We start from the raw sequence: 20,074 nt of genomic DNA on the forward strand, positions 1-20,074 counted from the left end.
ATTTATAAAGTACGTCTTGTTCCTCGCATTTTGCTAGGCAGTGGGACTATAGCTTTGAACATCCCTCAGTTCAGTCACTCAGTTGTGTCTGACTCAACGCCATGGACTGTAGCACACCAGACATCCTTGTCTATCACCAACTCCAGAGCTTGCTTAAGCTCACATCCATCGAGTTGGTGATGCCATCCAACCATCTCATCCTCTGTCCCCTTCTCATCCTGCCTTCAATCTTCCCAATTATCAGGGTCTTTTTTTAATGATTCAGTCTCTTGCATCAGGTGGCCAAAATATTGGAGCTTCAGCTTCAATATCAGTCCTTCCAATGAATATTCAGGACTGATTTCCTTTAGGATGGACTGTTTGATTTCCTTGCTGTTCAAGGGACTCTCAAGAGTCTTCTCCAACACCACAGTTCAAAAGCATCAATTCTTTGGTGCTCAGATTTCTTTATAGGCCAACTCTCACATCCATACATGACTACTACAAAAACCATAACTTTGACTAGATGGACCTTTGTTGGCAAAGTAATTTATAGGCCAGTGGAGAATACTAGCTTACCACTGAGAAAATGTCAATAGAGATTAGAGGAATTAAAAACTTAGAGACATGACTTCTCATTGTGATGGTATAGAGGAGAAATGAATTAGAGAAAACCACCTAAGGGATTCCAGGTTTCATGAGCAAAAGAGAAACACTATCTATTTCAATAATGCGCCTCCAGGCTGAAACTGATGAAACAGTTAAGGTGGGTAAAATGATTTGGCAGAGGCAAGAGGTATCAAATTTGTTAAAAAGGAAAATGACATTTAGGAAGGGATAGAGGAGAGCCCCTGGACAAGAGTTAAAACAAGAAGCTGGCTAATCCCTCAAAAATATAATAAATAGCTGTTTATCCTAGCACCAAGGTAACTGATATAAGGCAAATACTTTTTAAAGAATGTGAGTCTTTCCAGTAATCTAAACTACATATAAAAGAAGAGAGCTAATATTTATTGAGCACCTATACACATCAGGCCTTTTAAATAACATCTCATTATGTAAAATAATAACATGCATTTACTATGGTCAGACTCTAAGTAATATACACATATTGTTGTTATTCAGTTGCTAAATCTTGTCCAACTCTTTGTGACCCCATGGACTGCAGCACACCAGGCTCCTCTGTCCTCCATTATTTCCTGGAGTTTGCCCAAATTCATGTCCATTGAGTTGGTAATGCTACCTAACCATCTCATCCTCTGCTGCCCTCTTCTTTCCCCTTCAGTTTTTCCCAGCAGCAGGATCTTTTCCAATGAGTCAGCTCTTTGCATCAGGTGGCCAAAGTACTGTAGCTTCAGCTTCAGCAACAGTCTTCCCAATGAATATTCATGGTTGATCTCCTTTAGGACTGACTTTTTTGATCTCCTTGCAGTCCAAGGGACTCTCAAGGGTCTTCTCCAGCACCACAATTTGACAGCATCAATTCTTCAGCGCTCAGCTTTCTTTATGGTCTAACTCTTGCATCCATACATGACAATTGGAAAACCCAAAGTTTTGCTTATATAGACCTTTGTTGGTAAAGTGATGTCTCTGCTTTTTAAATATGCAATCTAGGTTTGTCATAGCTTTCCTTCAATAACCCATATTATTTTCACAAGTGAAGTACTATTGTTATCATCTCTTTTTATACAAGAGAAAAATAAAATACATAGGTCATAGGTTGTTTAAATTTGCATAGTTAGACTAGAACTCTGAAAGCCTGGCTCCAGAGTCTAAGATTTTAGCCACTACTCTATCCTTCCCTGTTCCAGGGTCACAGGGTATGAACCTTGCCCTTTTGCAGGAGGGAGAATATTTATTCACCCAGCCACATTCTAGCAGATTTGTTTTAAAAATGGTTTCCCAGTTGTTCTGTTAATTCTCCTTCCCACCCTTCATCTTATATTTATGATTCTTGGCTTCTAAAGTACAAAATAATGAGAAAAAGCCGGAAGGAATACTGAGAGGTAGGAGAAGGGTAAATCCTATCACTTGGATATTTTTATTTCACTCTAACAAAGGGCTTTTCTGTGCTCCTGAGGAACAGCAGCTTCAGTATTGTTTCCACGTGGGTACTTAGCCTCTCTGGACTGCGGTGCGTGGATGCCTGTGCTGTGTGTCCAGGAAAATGCTGCCTCAATTAGAGGGATGCCAGTTAAGGGCCCAGATTCTTAAACCAGTTTGCCTGGGTTTGAATCTTGGTTCTTCTCTATTATGTAAATATTTGCCTTTTCTGTTCTTGAGATGGAGCGCACAGAAATAGAAGGAGTACCTTTCTAGTGGGCACGTTTCTGGGGCTTAGTTTCTCGTCAGTGAAATAAGGGTGGCAATTTACCTATTTACCTACCTGTCTTATGGTTTTGTTTGAAGCTAAAATGAAATAACATATATGAAAAACCCATTATGAACTATAGTTATGAACTATAAAGAGCTATTCAAATGCTAGGCTGTATAATTATCTTTACTGTCAGTAGAATATATACTTATGCTGTTCACTCAGTCTCTCAATCAAAGGGACTGGTTCTCAGCCATCAGTGCTTTTCCTTGCCCAGTTCTCTTTGTTTCAAACAGACAAAAGTGCACGGGGTGATTAGTCTGGACAAATAACAGAGGAAAGCTCATTGTACTGTGAAGTGATCAGAATCCCAAATCCCATGATGTCATTAGGGGCTTGGTCTTATCTAATGTGCACCAATAGCTAGGTCTTCAGCATTGAGCAGTCTGCTCTTCACATCCATTTAAAGTGAAATGAGAATAAACAGGAGGGGCAAGGAATGCAGAGGATAATTCTTATTCCTAGCTTCATAATGAACAAACAGGTCTTATTAAGTTATTTACTCCAACATATTTCAAATAAAAACTGGTCATTTTTAAAGAAACTGGTAAAGAGCCCACTAAACTTCCTAAGAAAGCAGTGTCCACATTTGGGGGAGAAATTTTGCACATTCAACAAATAACTATGGTGTTGGTTTGTATGTGAGCCTGTTTTGTCTTTTATATTTTGTAATACAGGTGTAGGAGCTAGGAGTGAACAGTGCTCATTTCTGTAGGATAATGTAACAAAAATCCTGACTAATGATTCTATTTTTAACTAAAAAGTATCAATATCTCATTTTTCCAATCCTGAATACCCTCTGAGCTGGGAATCATAAGCTATACATCTATTTTCCAAATGGAAAAAAAAACTGACAATGAAAATTAACAGAAAAAGAGATGATGCAATAAGAAAAATGTCTCTTCTACTGATAAAAGGACAACTATTCTGAAATGCAAAAATAGAAATGTACAATATTATGTAACAACCTAAATGGGAAAAGAATTTGGAAAAAGACAGACATGTATATATGTGTAACTGAATCACTTTGCAGCACACCTGAAACTATCAAACATTTTTAATCAACTATACTTCAATATAAAACAAAAAGTTAAAAAAAAGAAGGAAATGTAAAGCAGAGGTAGCAGACAATAGCAGAGGCAAAAGGATTAGTTATTTTAGGATTTGTGGAATGTTCAACAGAATTCTGGATCATAAAGTCAAGATGCAAACAGGAAAATGCCCCAAGATCATGCTTTGGTGTTTAAATGCTAAGGGAAGGCAGGAGCTCAGATTCAGTTTTCCCTGAGGCCTTGAATTTATTTTGAACTAAAATCTTCATGGAACACTTAAGAAATACCAGCCTTTACAAAACAGATCTGACAACTTCTGTGCTGGGGTATGGTCTAAAATAGGAAATGAAATTTAAGCCTAAAATGCTAAAATCTTCTGGCAGACAACAATATATAAATATATACGGGCCATACCTGATTGGAAAAAAATCATAATTCCTTTGATTACATTCTTTTTTCCCTTCTTTAAGGCATACTAGCAGATGTTTGACTCTTCTTTGAGAAGCTGTATACAGCATTAAGGCACTGAAGACTCCCGTGTGCCAGTCATTGTTTTAAGACCAGAAAGGAAAGAAAACTTGTTGTGCTCTTAGAATCTTAGTCTAGCTGAGAGAAAATTACCATGCAGGATGATGAATTCTATAATGGAGATGTGTAAAAGATACTGAAAATGTAGAAGGAAGGCAAGGATGCTTAAAGTGACTCAGGTATAGAATTTACAGAAGAGTCCATTTGATTTGTGACTTGAAGATTTAGGAGGAGTTTGAGAGGCATATAGACAGATGATGGTGATAGTTAATTTATGTGTCAATTTGACTGAACTAAGGGCTAACTAAGCTCTACTAAGAGCTTGTAAAATGTCTAGTTCTGGATATGTCTGTGAGGGTGCTTCCTGACAAGAATAGCATTTGAATCTGTAGACTGAATAAAGATTACCCTCGCCAGTGTATGTGGGCATTGTCCAATCCAGTAAGAATCTATTAGAACAAAAAGACTAAAGCAGATTAACTCTGTGCTTGAACTGGAACATTCATCTCCTCCTGCACTTCAACACTGGTGCTCTGAGTCCTGCCTGGGCCTTTGGACTGAGACTGAATTACACTACTGGCTTTCCTGGTCTGCAATTTGCAGACAGCAGACTGTGGGACTCAGTCTCCAATTCCTATAATACATCTTAGACTTGTCTATCTATATATCCTACTCATTCTGTTTCTCTGGAGAACCTTGACTAATATAATGGAATTCCAGGCAGAGGGACTAGGATGAGGGAACGATATGTTTGAGTAAAAAAATGGTTAAAAGGATTCATTATTACTGGAATTCAAAGGTTATATATAGATGTCTGAGGAGGATAATGCTATAGGAGATAGGGAAAGATAGCTGGGTAGGAGACAGATAATCAAGTAATTTTTGCCATGGAAAAAAGTAACTATTTTCTTTCTAAAGAACAGAGAGATATTTTCCATTTGCAGCAAAATGGATGGACTCGGAGGGTATTTTGCTAATTGAAATAAGCCAGATAGAGAAAAACAAATATGGTATGATATCTCTTGTACATGGAATGTATAAAACACAACAAAGTAGAGAATATATTTTTAAAAAGAAACAGATTTCCAGATATAGAGAACAAGCTCGTGGCTACCAGTGAAAAGAGAGAAGGAGGTGAGGCGCAATGGAGAGGTAGGAGATTAATAGGTGCCAACTATTATATATAAAATAAGCTACAAGGATGTATTATACAACACTGGGAATATAACCAATATTTTATAATAACTATAAATGGAGTATAACCTTTGAAAATTGTGAGTCACTATATTGTACACCTGTAACATATAATTGTTGTTGTTCAGTCACTAAGTTGTATCCGACTCTTTGCAACCCTATGGACTGCAGCACACCAGGCTCCTCCATCCTCCACCAACTCCTGGAGTCTGCCCAAACTCATGTTCATTGAGTTGGTGATGCTATCTAATCATTTCATCCCCTGCCACTCCCTTCTCCTTTTGCCTTCAATCTTTCGCAGCATCAGTCTTTTCCAATGAGCCGGCTCTTAACATCAGGTGGCCAAAGTATTGGAGCTTCAGCTCCAGCAACAGTCCTTCCAATGAATATTCAGGACTGATTTCCTTTAGGATTGACTGGTTTGATCTCCTTGCAGTCCAAGGGACTCTCAAAAGTCTTCTCTATCACCACAATTAGAAGGCATTGATTCTTCAGTGCTCAGGATTCTTTATGGTCCAACTCTCACATTCGGACATGACTACTGGAAAAACCAAAACTTTGACTATATGGAACTTTGTCAGCAAAGTAATGTCTTTGCTTTTTAATATGCTCTCTAGGTTTGTCATAGCTTTCCTTCCAAGGAGCAAGAGTCTTTTAATTTCATGGCTGCAGTCACTATCTGCAGTGATTTTGGAGCCTAAGAATATAAAAAATCTGCCATTGCTTCCACTTCTTCTCCTTCTATTTGCCATGAAGTGATGGGAGAAGATGCCATTATCTTAGTTTTTTAATGTTAAGTTTCAAGCCAGCTTTTTCACTCTCCTCTTTCACCCTCATCAAGAGGCTCTTTAGTGCCTCTTCACTTTCTGCCATTAGAGTGGTATCAACTGCATATCTGAGGTTGTTGATTGTTGATGTTTCTTCTGGCAATCTTGATTCTAGCTTGTGATTCATCTAGCCTGGCATTTCATATGATGCACTCTGCATATAAGTTAAATAAACAGGGAAATGATATATACCCTTGTTGTATTCCTTTTCTGATTTTGAACCAGTCCATTGTTCCATGTCCAGTTCTAACTGTTGCTTCTTGACTCGCATGCAGGTTTCTCAGGAGACAGGTAAGGTGGTCTGGTATTCCCATCTCTCTGAGAATTTTCCACAGATTGTTGTGATCCACAGAGTTAACGGCTTTAGCGTAATCAATGAAGCAGAAGTAGGTGTTTTTCTGGAACTCCCTTGCTTTCTCCATGATCCAGTGAATGTTGACAGTTTGATCTCTGGTACCTCTGCCTCTTCGAAATCCAGTTTGTACACCTGGAAGTTCTCATTTCACATACTGCTGAAACCTAGCTTGAAGGATTTTGAGCATAACCTTGCCAGCATGAAAAATAAGGGCAATTGTACAATAGTTGAAACTTTCTTTGGCATTAGAATTGGAATGAAAACTGACCTTTTCCAGTCCTGTGGCCACTGCTGAGTTTTTCAAATTTGCTAACATATTGAGTAACATAATATTGTATATCAAATACACTTCAATTAAATGAGGAAAAAGAAAAAAGAACCAAGAGATATGATCAAATTTTTGTTACACAAACATTCTCTGGGAGAATGTGAGAGAAAGAATAAAGCAGGAAAGAAACTAGGAATGGGGAGATACAGGAAATCTACAATTCCTACCTCTTACAGAACAAATAGACAAAACAATCCAAGTAAATAAGGGGACAGTCTTTAAGCAGTTCAGTTCAGTTCAGTTCAGTCACTCAGTTGTGCCTGACTCTTTGTGACCCCATGAATTGCAGCACGCCAGGCCTCCTTGTCCATCACCAACTCCCAGAGTTCACTCAAACTCATGTCCATCGAGTTGGTGATGCCATCCAGCCATCTCATCCTCTGTCATCCCCTTCTCCTCCTGCCCCCAATCCCTCCCAGCATCACAGTCTTTTCCAATGAGTCAGCTCTTCTCATGAGGTGGCCAAAGTACTGGAGTTTCAGCTTTAGCATCAGTCCTTCCAATGAACACCCAGGACTGATCTCCTTTAGAATGGACTGGTTGGATCTCCTTGCAGTCCAAGGGACTCTCAAGAGTCTTCTCCAACACCACAGTTCAAAAGCATCAATTCTTCGGCACTCAACTTTCTTCACAGTCCAAGTCTCACATTCATACATGACCACTGGAAAAACCATAGCCTTGAGTAGACGGACCTGTGTTGGCAAAGTAATGTCTCTGCTTTTGAATATGCTATCTAGGTTGGTCATAATTTTCCTTCCAAGGAGTAAGCGTCTTTTAATTTCATGGCTGCAGTCACCATCTGCAGTGATTTTGGAGCCCAAAAAATAAAGTCTGACACTGTTTCCACTGTTTCCCCATCTATTTCCCATGAAGTGATGGGACCAGATGCCATGATCTTCGTTTTCTGAATGTTGAGCTAAGCCAACTTTTTCACTCTTCACTTTCACTTTCATCAAGAGGCTTTTAGTTCCTCTTTGCTTTCTGCCATAAGGGTGGTGTCATCTGCATATCTGAGGTTATTGATATTTCTCCTGGCAATCTTGATTCCAGCTTGTGCTTCCTCCAGCCCAGCGTTTCTCATGATGTACTCTGCATATAAGTTAAATAAGCAGGGTGACAATATACAGCCTTGATGTACTCCTTTTCCTATTTGGAACCAGTCTGTTGTTCCATGTCCAGTTCTAACTGTTGCTTCCTGACATCCGCTGGATCATGGAAAAAGCAAGAGAGTTCCAGAAAAACATCTATTTCTGCTTTATTGACTATGCCAAAGACTTTGACTGTGTGGCTCACAATAAACTGTGGAAAATTCTGAAAGATATGGGAACACCAGACCACCTGACCTGCCTCTTTAGGCAGAGGGGATTCTAAATATCCTCAGATTCTAAATATCCTCTAAATATCTTAGAACCTTCTGAAGCAAACTCTGGTTCAAGAGCTCACTGAATTTCCTATGAAAGAAATTAACTTGCCATGCTTCAATTGTAGAAGTTATACAAGATTGATTCTTCCCATAGAGAAGATTTTATCTTATTGGCTCAAACTTAGCTTGATAGTCATGGCAAATGAACGTTCTTTGATTGCCAGAAAGACAACACAAAAATTCCAAGTGTTCTGTGTATGCATCACAAAGTGGTGAAAAGGAAATTAATATATGATTTAGAAAAAGGAATATGAACATTAAAAAAACTAGTAAATATGGAAAGTACTTAGAATAGTACTTCACATATAGCATGCACTAAGCAACTGTTAGCAAAAATAATATAAAATATTTGCTATAATAAATATTAGTAATAATGATTAATATTTACTTGTAATACACAGAATACGTGTAATAATGTTATTAATAATTATTGACCCCTGATTTATAAACAAATTTCAAAAAATCAACTTGGTAAGACAGTCAAGTACCGTCTAAAACCTATGAAATCCAAGTTTTTGACAGAATTCACTAAGAAATTCTGGGTTTAGACTTAACACTTATTGCTCTTTAGCAGATGCATTGTCATTAAGTATGAACAAAGATGAGACACTGAATTCATTTAATCATCATAGCTTGACAATTTTAATTGTTCTGAAATCTCAGGGTAAATACCTTCTGTGCTAGAGACTTGTTTACTTTCTTGGTAAAGACAACTGATGAGTGAGATTTCTATAAAACAGAAATTCTCTGCCTCCAAATATTTTCAACCTCAAGGTTAATGCTTATTTCCATTTTCTACTAAAATCCTGAACATTCAGGGCTAAAGACTTGGTTTTGCTTCATTTACCCAGCAACCATAAAATGTTTCTTTAGGTAAAGTTGGATGAGTTTTGAGAGAGTTTGGACCTCAAGCTTGTGTGTAATTCTTCATACTTGAGACAATCTCAGTAACTTCCCATGCAAAGATTTTAATCTACTTCATACAGAGGCAATTGGCTGAAAATTACAATATAAATCAAAAATTTTAAAAAGGAATAGAATGGTCTTAGAAATGTTGAAGACCAAAACCTCTTTATTCCAAACATGTAGTTGTAGTTAGATAAGTTAAAATAAGTTGAGATTCATAATGCCTCAAAGTCATGGAGGCAGAAAAAGAGCTTTGTTTTCTGGTCCCATCACTTCATGGCAAATAGATTGGGAAACAATGGAAACTGACAGACTTTATTTTTTGGGGGCTCCAAAATCACTGCAGATGGTGACTGCAGCCATGAAATTAAAAGACTCTTGCTCCTTGGAAGAAAAGCTGTGCCCAACCTAGACAGCATATTAAAAAGCAGAGACATTACTTTGCCAACAAAGATCTGTCTAGTCAAAGCTATGGTTTTTCCAGTGGACATATATGGATGTGAGAGTTGGACTATAAAGAAAGCTGAGCACCAAAGAATCAATGCTTTTGAACTGTGGTGTTAGAGAAGACTCTTCAGAGTCCCTTGGCCTGTAAGGAGATCCAACCAGTCCATCCTAGGGGAAATCAGTCCTGAATATTCATTGGAAGGACTGATGCTGAAGCTGAAACTCCAATACTTTGGCCACCTGATGCGAATAACTGACTCACTGGAAAAGACTCTAATGGTGGGAAAGATTGAAGGCAGGAGGGGAAGGGGACAACAGAGGATGAGGTGGTTGGATGGCATCAACGATTTGATGGACATGAGTTTTAGTAAGCTCTGGGAGCTGGTGATGGACAGGGAAGCCTGGTATGCTACAGTCCACAGGGTCGCAAAGAGTCGGACATGACTGAGCGACAGATCTGAACTGATACAACTCAGAGCGAACCTTGGGGACCTGTCATGGACAGCTGTAATCACCATGTAGGATCTGCCCCTTTGTTCTGATAATGACCCCAATTTTCCTTGCATCCCTTACTCCCTCATTTATACTCACTTTTTGTGCTTTGGAAAGAATTTCTGGCATACCATCTTCAGAGATGAATACACACACTTCTAAACTGCTGTGGTGGCTTGTAAGCTGGTCCCATTGATTATTGTTTCCTTGTATTAATGGCTTAAAGTAACTGGCCTTTTCCTGGAGTAACTTACTTCTAACAAAGGGAATGCCTCAACGTTGTGAGGATTCCACTTCTGTAATTAAATTAAAAGATTCTGTCTTCCATCTTACTAGGAGACCCTCTCTCTTGCTGGCTTGACAAGTTGCTATCTTGAGACTCATGGCAAAAAATTTAGGAAAACTGGCCAACAGCCAGCTAAGAAATTAAGCCCTCAACCAAACAGCCCAAAAGAAACTGAATTCTGCAAATAATCAGTGAATTTGGAAGTGGATTCTTCCTCAAGGTGAGCCCCCAGCACTGGCCAACACATAGACTGAAGCTTTATGAGAAAGCCTGAAACTGAAAGTGAAAGTGAAGTCGCTCAGTCGTGTCGGACTCTGTGCAAACCCATAGACGGCCTCCCACCAGGCTCCCTCCTTTCTGGGATTCTCCAGGCAAGAACACTGGAGTGGGTTGCCATTTCCTTCTCCAATGCGTGAAAGTGAAGTCACTCAGTCGTGTCCGACTCTTAGCGACCTCATGGACTGCAGCCTATCAGGCTCCTCCGTCCATAGGGTTTTCCAGGCAAGAGTACTGGAGTGGGGTGCCATTGCCTTCTTCAGAGAAAGCATGAAGAAGAACCCAGTTAAGTCATGTCCCAACTGTGAAATGAAAATATCTCCTGCCATATTAATAAACAGGGAATGTCACAGCCATCAGCAATTTCTGACCTCCAGATGAGAAATGAGAGCTCCCAAAACTATGATCCAGAGGATATTGCCACCCCCTAAGGTGACTGCTGCAGAGCTGGGACAGTGCAAGAAGTGAGGTGAACAAAGAAAGGGGATTGGCCCCAGAGAGCTGAGGTGCACACGAAAGGAATGGATTCAGTGAGCCCAGAGGCTTGCATTTTCCATACATAGAATGCTAAATTTCTTGATACCTGATTTTTGAAGTTCAGACAGCCTGCTCCCTTTGTTACAAACTTGTCTATAGCCTGACTTCCCTTCTTGCCTCTTTGGGGCAGTTTTCACAGAGCTACTGAAATGCTGTCTCCCTGGATCAGAGTCCTAAACATTGCCACCAAATAAAATAACTCTCTATTTTCATGTTGTGACTGTATTTTTTAGTCAGTGCGACTCTTGACCAAGGAAACTATGAGATTTTTTTAAAAAGTGTTTTGTTTTAAGGTGCTAAGTTTTGTAGCAGTTTGTTATGTAGCAATAGTTAGCTAATACATCTGGCCACTTATGCTCCCCAACCAGGGTATTTCACACAGGGTTGAATACATGATTCAATTCACAATAATCAAAAGTTAAACTCAAGAGGACTTTGTTAATCCACTTTTTCCCTGCTATACACATAGGGCATAACGGTGTGAAGATAAAGGCTTGGTGGTGTGAGCATTCTCACTCACAAAACTTTTTGGAATCTAAGGAGGAACCACATGGAGGAGAACAGAGCTGAGAAAAGGAAAGAGGCTAGGTACTAATAACTCTTTTGAGACCACAGGATCAAGCTGCACCTGAAATTTGAGTTTCCCTTGGATTTTTTGGACATATCCCTTATATGTTTTTTCAAATATAAAAAAAAATTGTTTTATACTTTGAAAAAATACCTTTTTGCTTAAGCCAGGTTGAGCTCTAAGTTTCATGGTACATCATAAAATGGTAATTTCATTTATTTTGTTTGGTCTTATAAAAATATTTTACTCTGTATAGAAAATAGTGATTAGTTGTTGATAAACCTAAGATAATTGGTGGCCAGTGAAGGCAGTCTTTTCCCCAGCACTTCTCAATTCCAAAATAAATTTTTAAAAATAAAATACTAAGATCAACTCAGTAGCATTTCTATTGCTAGCTGATATTAGAAAGAGCAACACTGACAATGCTTTGTGTCACTGCCTTGCTATAGTCACCATGTATTTTGGTTTAAAAAAATAATATGCAGATAACATTTTCCAGCATGTGACTTTCTGTGGGTCCACAGAACACTTTATTTTATGTTGGATAATTCTAGCAGTCAAATAATAACTTTAAGGTCCATGGATAGTTAGCAAAGTCTGCCCAGGTTCTACTATAGTTATATTAATATGTGAAAATATCCTTCCTGCTTTTACGATTAAGCTTGAAATTTTACATGAATATGTTTTCGATCTCAGTGTATATATGTTTTGTTTAATGAACTTTTGCTTCTTTCAGGGATAGATTATAGCATTTTATCTTGAGTTTCTATTTTCTTCCTTATTGTGTTTGACAAATGTAGCCTTCTGTTGTGGATTATATCAAACATGGTTTAATTACTCATAGTTCATCTCCTGGTATCATATCTTTTTTGCCTTTTCAGGTCTGAGCACCAAGAATTGACGTTTTTGAATTGTGGCATTGAGAAGACTCAAGAGTCCTTAAGATCAAACCCGTCAATCCTAAAGGAAATCAATCCTGAATATTCATTGGAAGGACTGATGCTGAAGCTGAAGCTCCAAACTTTGACCACCTGATGCAAAGAGCCAGCTCATTGGAAAAGACCTGGTAGGAAGAGAAGGGGGTGACAGAGGATGAGATGGTTGGATGGCATCACTGACTAAATGGACATAAGTTTGAGCAAACTCTGGGAGATAGTGAGGACTGCAGTCCATGCGGTCTCAAAGAGTGGGACATGACTTAGTGACTGAACAACAACAACTCATAGTTCACCTAATGGGTCTTGGATAAGTAACTTAGACCATTTGTGTAATAATAAAACAATAAAAACAAAAATATTTTTGTTGTTTTAGAAGTATTTTGAGTAAAATAGTGGAATCAAAAATTTGACATCCTGTGAAGACCAAGTACTAGTTCAATTGTATATCCACAACCAGGTATCTCTTCAACTCATTCCCAATCCTCTCGACTATCCATGACTAATTTCATATCAAGATAATAAAAATAATGCATTAGCATGACAAAGAATACCAAATATAAAAAACAATGTAGGAAAAAATGTCAGCAATAATATAATAAACTTTAGGTTGTAGCATTCATTTATAGGAACTACAGTGATACTCTAAGTCAAATATCAATACATGTTATGAATTATATAAATGTGATGATTGAAAAAATGGGTTTATTGGGACTATGTACTTAATCTTAGTAGAGTTTTCTATTTTAGCTTTTTATATATTCTAGAAGAGAATCATGTATTCTCTTTCTTCCTTTCCTTGATTTTGATAGCTTTTTTTAAATAGTAGGTGGTTTAGGGCCATGTAATATGAGCTCTGGCAACTTTTCTGTTTAAGAAGTCAAGAGCAAATTCCTATGTGACTATGGGCAAAACCCCTCATAAGGTCCCTTTCTTCATCTATAAAATTAGGAGAATCTATATAATAAGTATTTACTTTATAGGGTTTTTGAGGGTTTAAGTGATATAATACAACAGTGCTTAGCATATAATAAATCCTCAATAAAAAAAAATGTTAACTGCCATTGTTGCTATTATATTACCACTATGAATATTGTTGTCATAGGCATTGTCATCATTATATGGCTTTCAAGGCTCCCCATTCCTGGGCTTACTCTTTTTCAACTTCATGCATATAAACTTCCTTCCATATTAAGAGAATGACTTTCTTATACTCATTACCTGCCCCATGCTTTCCTGACCCTCTGTTTTCGCTCATGCTAGTCTTTCTACACATTGTATTCTGTGGCTATCTCATTCTCATTTTCAACTTCCTTATGGCTTTATTAGTGTTTCAAGGTTCTTCCATGTCCTCCATAAGATGTTCTAGGATACTTCCAGTAGGAATAACTTCTTCTTCCTATAAGGTCCCACGGCACATCATTTGTGTCTCTTCCATGGCCAGTTTTCATTTTTGATGCTAAAATCCTATGGACAGAGAAGCTTGGTAGGCTGCAGTCCATGGGCTCACTAAAAGTCGGACACGACTGAGCAAATTCCCTTTCACTTTTCACTTTTATGCATTGGAGAAGGAAATGGCAACCCACTCCAGTGTTCTTGCCTGGAGAATCCCAGGGACGGGGGAGCCTGGTGGGCTGCCGTCTGTGGGGTTGCACAGAGCTGGACACGACTGAAGAGACTTAGCGGCAGCAGCAGCAATACTTGTGTATATGTCCTATGTTTCACCAGACTTAAACACCTATATGACATAAGCCATGTCTTACCACCTCTTTGTCACAACAGTACCTAATAGAGTATTTCTTTTAACTGCTTCATGAAAGGTCTGGAAGAATAAAATTAGACACACCTTAATCTCCTCTGCTACTTACTAATTGTGTGATCTGAGTCAAATTACTTAGCCATCCTGAAACTTAGGTTCCTTTCCTCAAAGAATTAAAAATTATGCTTATGTCACAGAATTGTTCTCTGGCTAAATGGAAATAATTCATGTAAAGTGCTTAGCATAAAAGTTGGTACATACTTGTCAACACATATACATTTTACAAATTGGATAACTGTAGAATGCTCAGTGGTTATGAAGTACAACAACTGTGTTTATAATTTAAAAAATCATCAGATACAAGAGAAGGAGTAATAGAGTGTCCAACACATTGTAATGATCTGATGGTTTTGGTCCAACAACTACATCAGAGTGGGGTACGTGACACACGATGCCTCCATAGCAACACTAAGATTCTGGGTTTAGAAAGAATGAGGTCATTGACTTTGATTCTCCATAAAGGCTCTAGATCGTTATTCCATTTAAAAATATGTACAATACAATCAGAGCTCAAAAATAATATATACTGTGGAAGATTCTCTGGTCTATGTTCAGCCTTAAAGAAATGAACATAATAAATTGAAACTTTGACATTTTATCATAAAGATGGCATAGTTCAGTGGTGATAATATCCGAAAGTGTATTGATAATGTTAATTGTTTTATATATTAATATTTTTAAATTGGCTTGTATTCCGTTGGAAGCCAAAGAGAATGTTATAATAACATAAGATCATAACAATGGTAGGAATTTTACAATTAAAAATGCTAAAATGTCAAAACCACTATGAGGTACCATTTCACCCCAGTCAGAATGGCTGCGATCCAAAAGTCTACAAATAATAAATGCTGGAGAGGGTGTGGAGAAAAGGGAACCCTCTTACACTGTTGGTGGGAATGCAAACTAGTACAGCCACTATGGAGAACAGTGTGGATATTCCTTAAAAAACTGGAAATAGAACTGCCTTATGATCCAGCAATCCCACTGCTGGGTACACACACTGAGGAAACCAGAAGGGAAAGAGACACGTGTACCCCAATGTTCATCGCAGCACTGTTTATAATAGCCAGGACATGGAAGCAACCTAGATGCCCATCAGCAGATGAATGGATAAGAAAGCTGTGGTACATATACACAATGGAGTATTACTCAGCCATTAAAAAGAATACATTTGAATCAGTTCTAATGAGGAGGATGAAACTGGAGCCTATTATACAGAGTGAAGTAAGCCAGAAGGAAAAACACCAATACAGTATACTAACGCATATATATGGAATTTAGAAAGATGGTAACAATAACCCTGTGAACGAGACAGCAAAAGAGACAGTGATGTATAGAACAGTCTTATGGACTCTGTGGGAGAGGGAGAGGGTGGGAAGATTTGGGAGAATGGCATTGAAACATGTAAAATATCATGTATGAAACGAGATGCCAGTCCAGGTTTGATGCACGATACTGGATGCTTGGGGCTGGTGCACTGGGACGACCCAGAGGGATGGTATGGGGAGGGAGGAAGGAGGAGGGTTCAGGATGGGGAGCACATGTATACCTGTGGTGGATTCATTTTGATATTTGGCAAAACTAATACAATTATGTAAAGTTTAAAAATTAAATAAAATTTTAAAAAATGCTAAAATGATTTGAAAATTTCCTTCTATGATATCTCTACCATCTGAAGTATTTTAGGGGATTTCAATAAATCAATAAGATATATAGATTATCTAGTGAGAATCTATTTGTTTCCACAGGCCATTAAGCTGTTGGCAGCACATTTATTCAATTATTTATGACATGTTCCGATTAACAAATTTGTATTATCTGGAAGATAAGTTCACTCCTATTCAATACACTATTAAAGTTTTATTATCTGCTCCTAAAAACCAAAGTTGAGTGCATAATTACTTCTTTAGCATTTTACAAATATAAATGGGCTCATTTCCAATAACAAAAGATTAACCACTGTACAATACATGCTAGAAAGGAGCGCTCATAATATCACATTTTAAATAATTGGAAATGTATTTAAATATATTTTACCGAAACTAAAGTGTGACATAAACCATCTGTGTGTAACAAAAAATTGCATCTGCTTAAATTCTATGGGAACAGATTATAGTGACTATTATGTAAAAAATTACCAAATTATTCTAATAGCTTTATTTTTTAAATAATTAAAAAGCTTTCTGTCTTTAGTATTCAATATAATAAATAGAATTTGGGTGCAATAGATTGAAAAATTTTTATATGCTATTTTACATAATTATTGCAATTTACTACCTCACTCTTCTGGTAGTGAAACCTAGACATTTTGGGACTAACCATTATGCTTTCCTATCTGTCATGTCTTAGATAATCTGTCATCATATTCTGATGTGTTTTCCTAGTTCTTCAGATTTGACTTTTCCTTGTATTCTCATGCTTTCCTTATACCTGGAATAAATGATAAATCTCTTTAATATGTTTAATCTGTGTACATAAGAGTTGTAGATGTTCAATACATAATAGATGAAAGAATTACTTATCTGATTTTCTTCTTGGTCTCTCTATTCAGCCACTGAGTCTCTGGAACTAGTGTAAGACAGATTTTCATTTATTATTCAATTCAGGCTCTATATGTGACATAATCATTTTAAAGATAAGTTTAACCAGAATATGTCTATTCATGGGAATATTTCTTATTTATACTTATTTGAAGACTAAGGTGCAGACTTAATGTCTGTATTGTATAAACATATAAATACATGTATCTGTCTAACATAAAAGAAGTTCTCAATAAAATTTTTTTTAACAAATGAGTGAACAAATGAATGAACTCATCAAAACGAATGAGTTTAGGCCATTCCCTAGAAGATTCGAGAGACTCATCAGTGTGTCAGGTGCTAGAAATTCAGCAGTGAAGACAGACCCCCACACAGCTTATTGCTATATCACTACATTTAAGCAGGAGTTTAATTATTTTAATAATAGAGTTTCATATGAAAAGAAAGTGAAAGTGAAGTTGCTCAGTCGTGTCTGACTCTTTGAGGCCCCATGGACTGTAGCCTACTTGGCTCCTCCGTCCATGGGATTTTCCAGGCAAGAATACTGGAGTGGGTTGCCATTTCCTTCTCCAGGGGATCTTCCCAACCCAGGAATCAAACCTGGGTCTCCTGCATTGTAGGCAGACGCTTTACCGTCTGAGCCACCAGGGAAGTCTTTTAATATTAAAAGAAGCCATTTTTAAATGACAGATTGTTAAACTCATAAAGGAGTTTTTAAAAGATTTGGGCATAATTTGATCAACAAATAAATTTCAAGGAATAAAATAAAAAGAAGCAGAGTATGAACTTATATATTAAAAGAGTCTTAAGAAACCTATCAACCAATTATAATATAATTTATATTGGTAACAACCTGATTCAACCAAACAAAAGGGTAAAACATAAACAGAGAATTGGGGGCATTTAAATATCAAGTGGCTCATGAATAGTAAGGAATTATTGTTTGATCTTTATTTAGATGTGGTAATGCTGGGAAAGATTGAAGGCAGGAGGAGAAGGTGACGGCAGAGGATGAGATGGTTGGATGGCATCACTGACTCGATGGACATAAGTTTGAGTAAGCTCTGGGAGTTGGTAATGGACAGGGAAGCCTGGCATGCTGCAGCCCATGGGGTAGCAGAGTCAGACACGACTGAGTGACCGAACTGAATTGAATGATATTTTGGTTATATTGTTCAGAGTTACACACAAGATATAACACATGAGTTAGTCTAAGCTTTTCTTCAAATCATCCTAGGTGTCTATAGGATTGAATGGTTGGTACAAGATTGGTTCTCTGTTGATAGGTTTTGAAGTTAGGTTGATGGGTTCATGAGTATTCAGAATACTATTTGCTTTATTTCTGTATATGTTTGAAATTTTATATAATAAAAATTTTTAAGTCATGTTGGTAAAACTATAGGAGAAAGTTTGAAAATGTTACTTTGATCTTTTAGGAAAAAAAAGTGGCATGGAATAAAATGCTGTCATACCTAGCTTCTTAAATGCTTTAACTGATGCATTTTATTTAAATACTTTAACTATATATTATTGAATTTACAGTTAGCTAAAACAACAAATTAAATGGTAGAGTCATGATCTGTATTTTGTCAAGGATTTTAAATTTACTGGTTTTTATTTACTGTACGCTCCTCTTAAGTAGAGCATTTAGTCAGACAAGTGACGAAACTCCAAAAACAGATTAAAATGTTAGTTTCCTGTAAATTTCTTCTGAATATCTACCTTTTTGGTGATTTTGAAATGAACTTCTTTTTTAAAAAATTTATTTATTTTTTAATTGAAGGATAATTGCTTTACAGAATTTTGTTGGTTTCTGCCAACATCAACATGAATCAGCTACAGGTTCTAATAGCTGAATGCCATAAAGTCAAGTGTGGGTTTGGTCAAAAATTCTGTTTTTGACTGGATCAAGCAAAATACTTCCCAAAGTGTAGTAGCAGCACAACTTGTTATACTTGCAATAAGAAAATATCGGCAAGGACTATAAAAGTTACGTAAGAAGGAACTTCACAAGGAAATGAAGCACAAGTGGAAATACCACAGAAAGTAGAATGTAGGGCAAATTCCTGAGGAGATCATAGAGAAATAGCAAAAGCTTTTAGGGCTTGGGTCAAAAAGGCTCAGTAGGAAACAGGATGCCACATCTAAGGGACATAAAAGGAAACAAAAAAATTTCTTTTACTATTTCAGGAACAAAAGAGAGCTAAATGACACACTTTGCTTCTACAGTAGATGGAAAGGGAAAGCCAGTGGCCTGTGATAGTAAAAAATGCACAGGTAATTGGTAATTTAAAAAAATTCTTAAAAGAAAGACGAACTTGAAGTAGAAATACTAGTGTATTGATTGTGAGGTACAAATTTAAGATGCAAAAGGGAAAATATTTTTAAAATTTATTCTAACATGATTTACTATTATGATCTTATAATTTATATTCAAAGATATATAAACAATTGACCATCATATATGATGGAATATTATGCAGCCAATAAAAGCCATGCTTTAAAGGCTATTTAATAACAAGACAAATTGCTAACAATATAACATTAAGTGATAAATGCAGATGTCTGGAAAGGATGATCAAACCATTAACAGTAGTTATGGCTGATACGGTTATTAGTAATTTTCATTTTCTTTATTGTTTGTACATTTGTTGGATATTCTACAATGAAAATTATTTACTTTTATAGTTAAATATAACAGTAAAAATACTGTTTAAACCACCAACTCCTCAGTCTCCTACAGTTCAAATCCTACAAGGCTGTTTATATAACTCTTGTTAAAGTTGTCAAAATCATCACTTTGCCAAACGATACAAATGCTCTTTGCTTTTATTCTCTAGTTCTCTGTGACATTTGATATTGTTGGCCACCCCATACTAAAATTTTCTGCTTCTTTGGCTTGGCTGTTCTAAGGTAACCACACATCAGCCATCACGTAGATCACAATGACTCTCTGTCTTTACTACAAGCCATTCTGTGTGTTGCCACCAGGGCAAACCTAGCCACATCACTCCACTGCTGTCATCCTTTTAAAGACTTCCCATAGCACATAAGGTGAGTTACTTAGGGCTTTCTCAACTGCAAGTGACCTACTGAAAAGAAAAGGACAGTTTCAGGTCCAGGAATTTAAATTAGTCTAAGATCACTCTTTGTTGGTTCTGTTTTCTCTCCTAGTTTCATCTCTTATAAGCAGATGAGCTTCTCTCAG

General features: G+C 37.1%; 1 protein-coding gene and 1 non-coding gene across 12 annotated transcripts in view; both read right to left on the reverse strand.

Annotated features, from left to right (window-relative positions):
* Positions 1–20,074, reverse strand: part of ANKS1B (ankyrin repeat and sterile alpha motif domain containing 1B) — a 1,154,742-nt gene that overhangs the window by 441,613 nt on the left and 693,055 nt on the right. The gene's annotated exons all lie outside the window — the stretch shown is intronic.
* TRNAC-ACA (transfer RNA cysteine (anticodon ACA)) lies at positions 17,446–17,517 on the reverse strand. The gene has a single exon. It is a non-coding gene; the product is annotated as a tRNA-Cys (tRNA).

The sequence above is a fragment of the Bos indicus genome, chromosome 5, assembly GCF_029378745.1.
Source record: "Bos indicus isolate NIAB-ARS_2022 breed Sahiwal x Tharparkar chromosome 5, NIAB-ARS_B.indTharparkar_mat_pri_1.0, whole genome shotgun sequence".
Classification (NCBI taxonomy): domain Eukaryota; kingdom Metazoa; phylum Chordata; class Mammalia; order Artiodactyla; family Bovidae; genus Bos; species Bos indicus.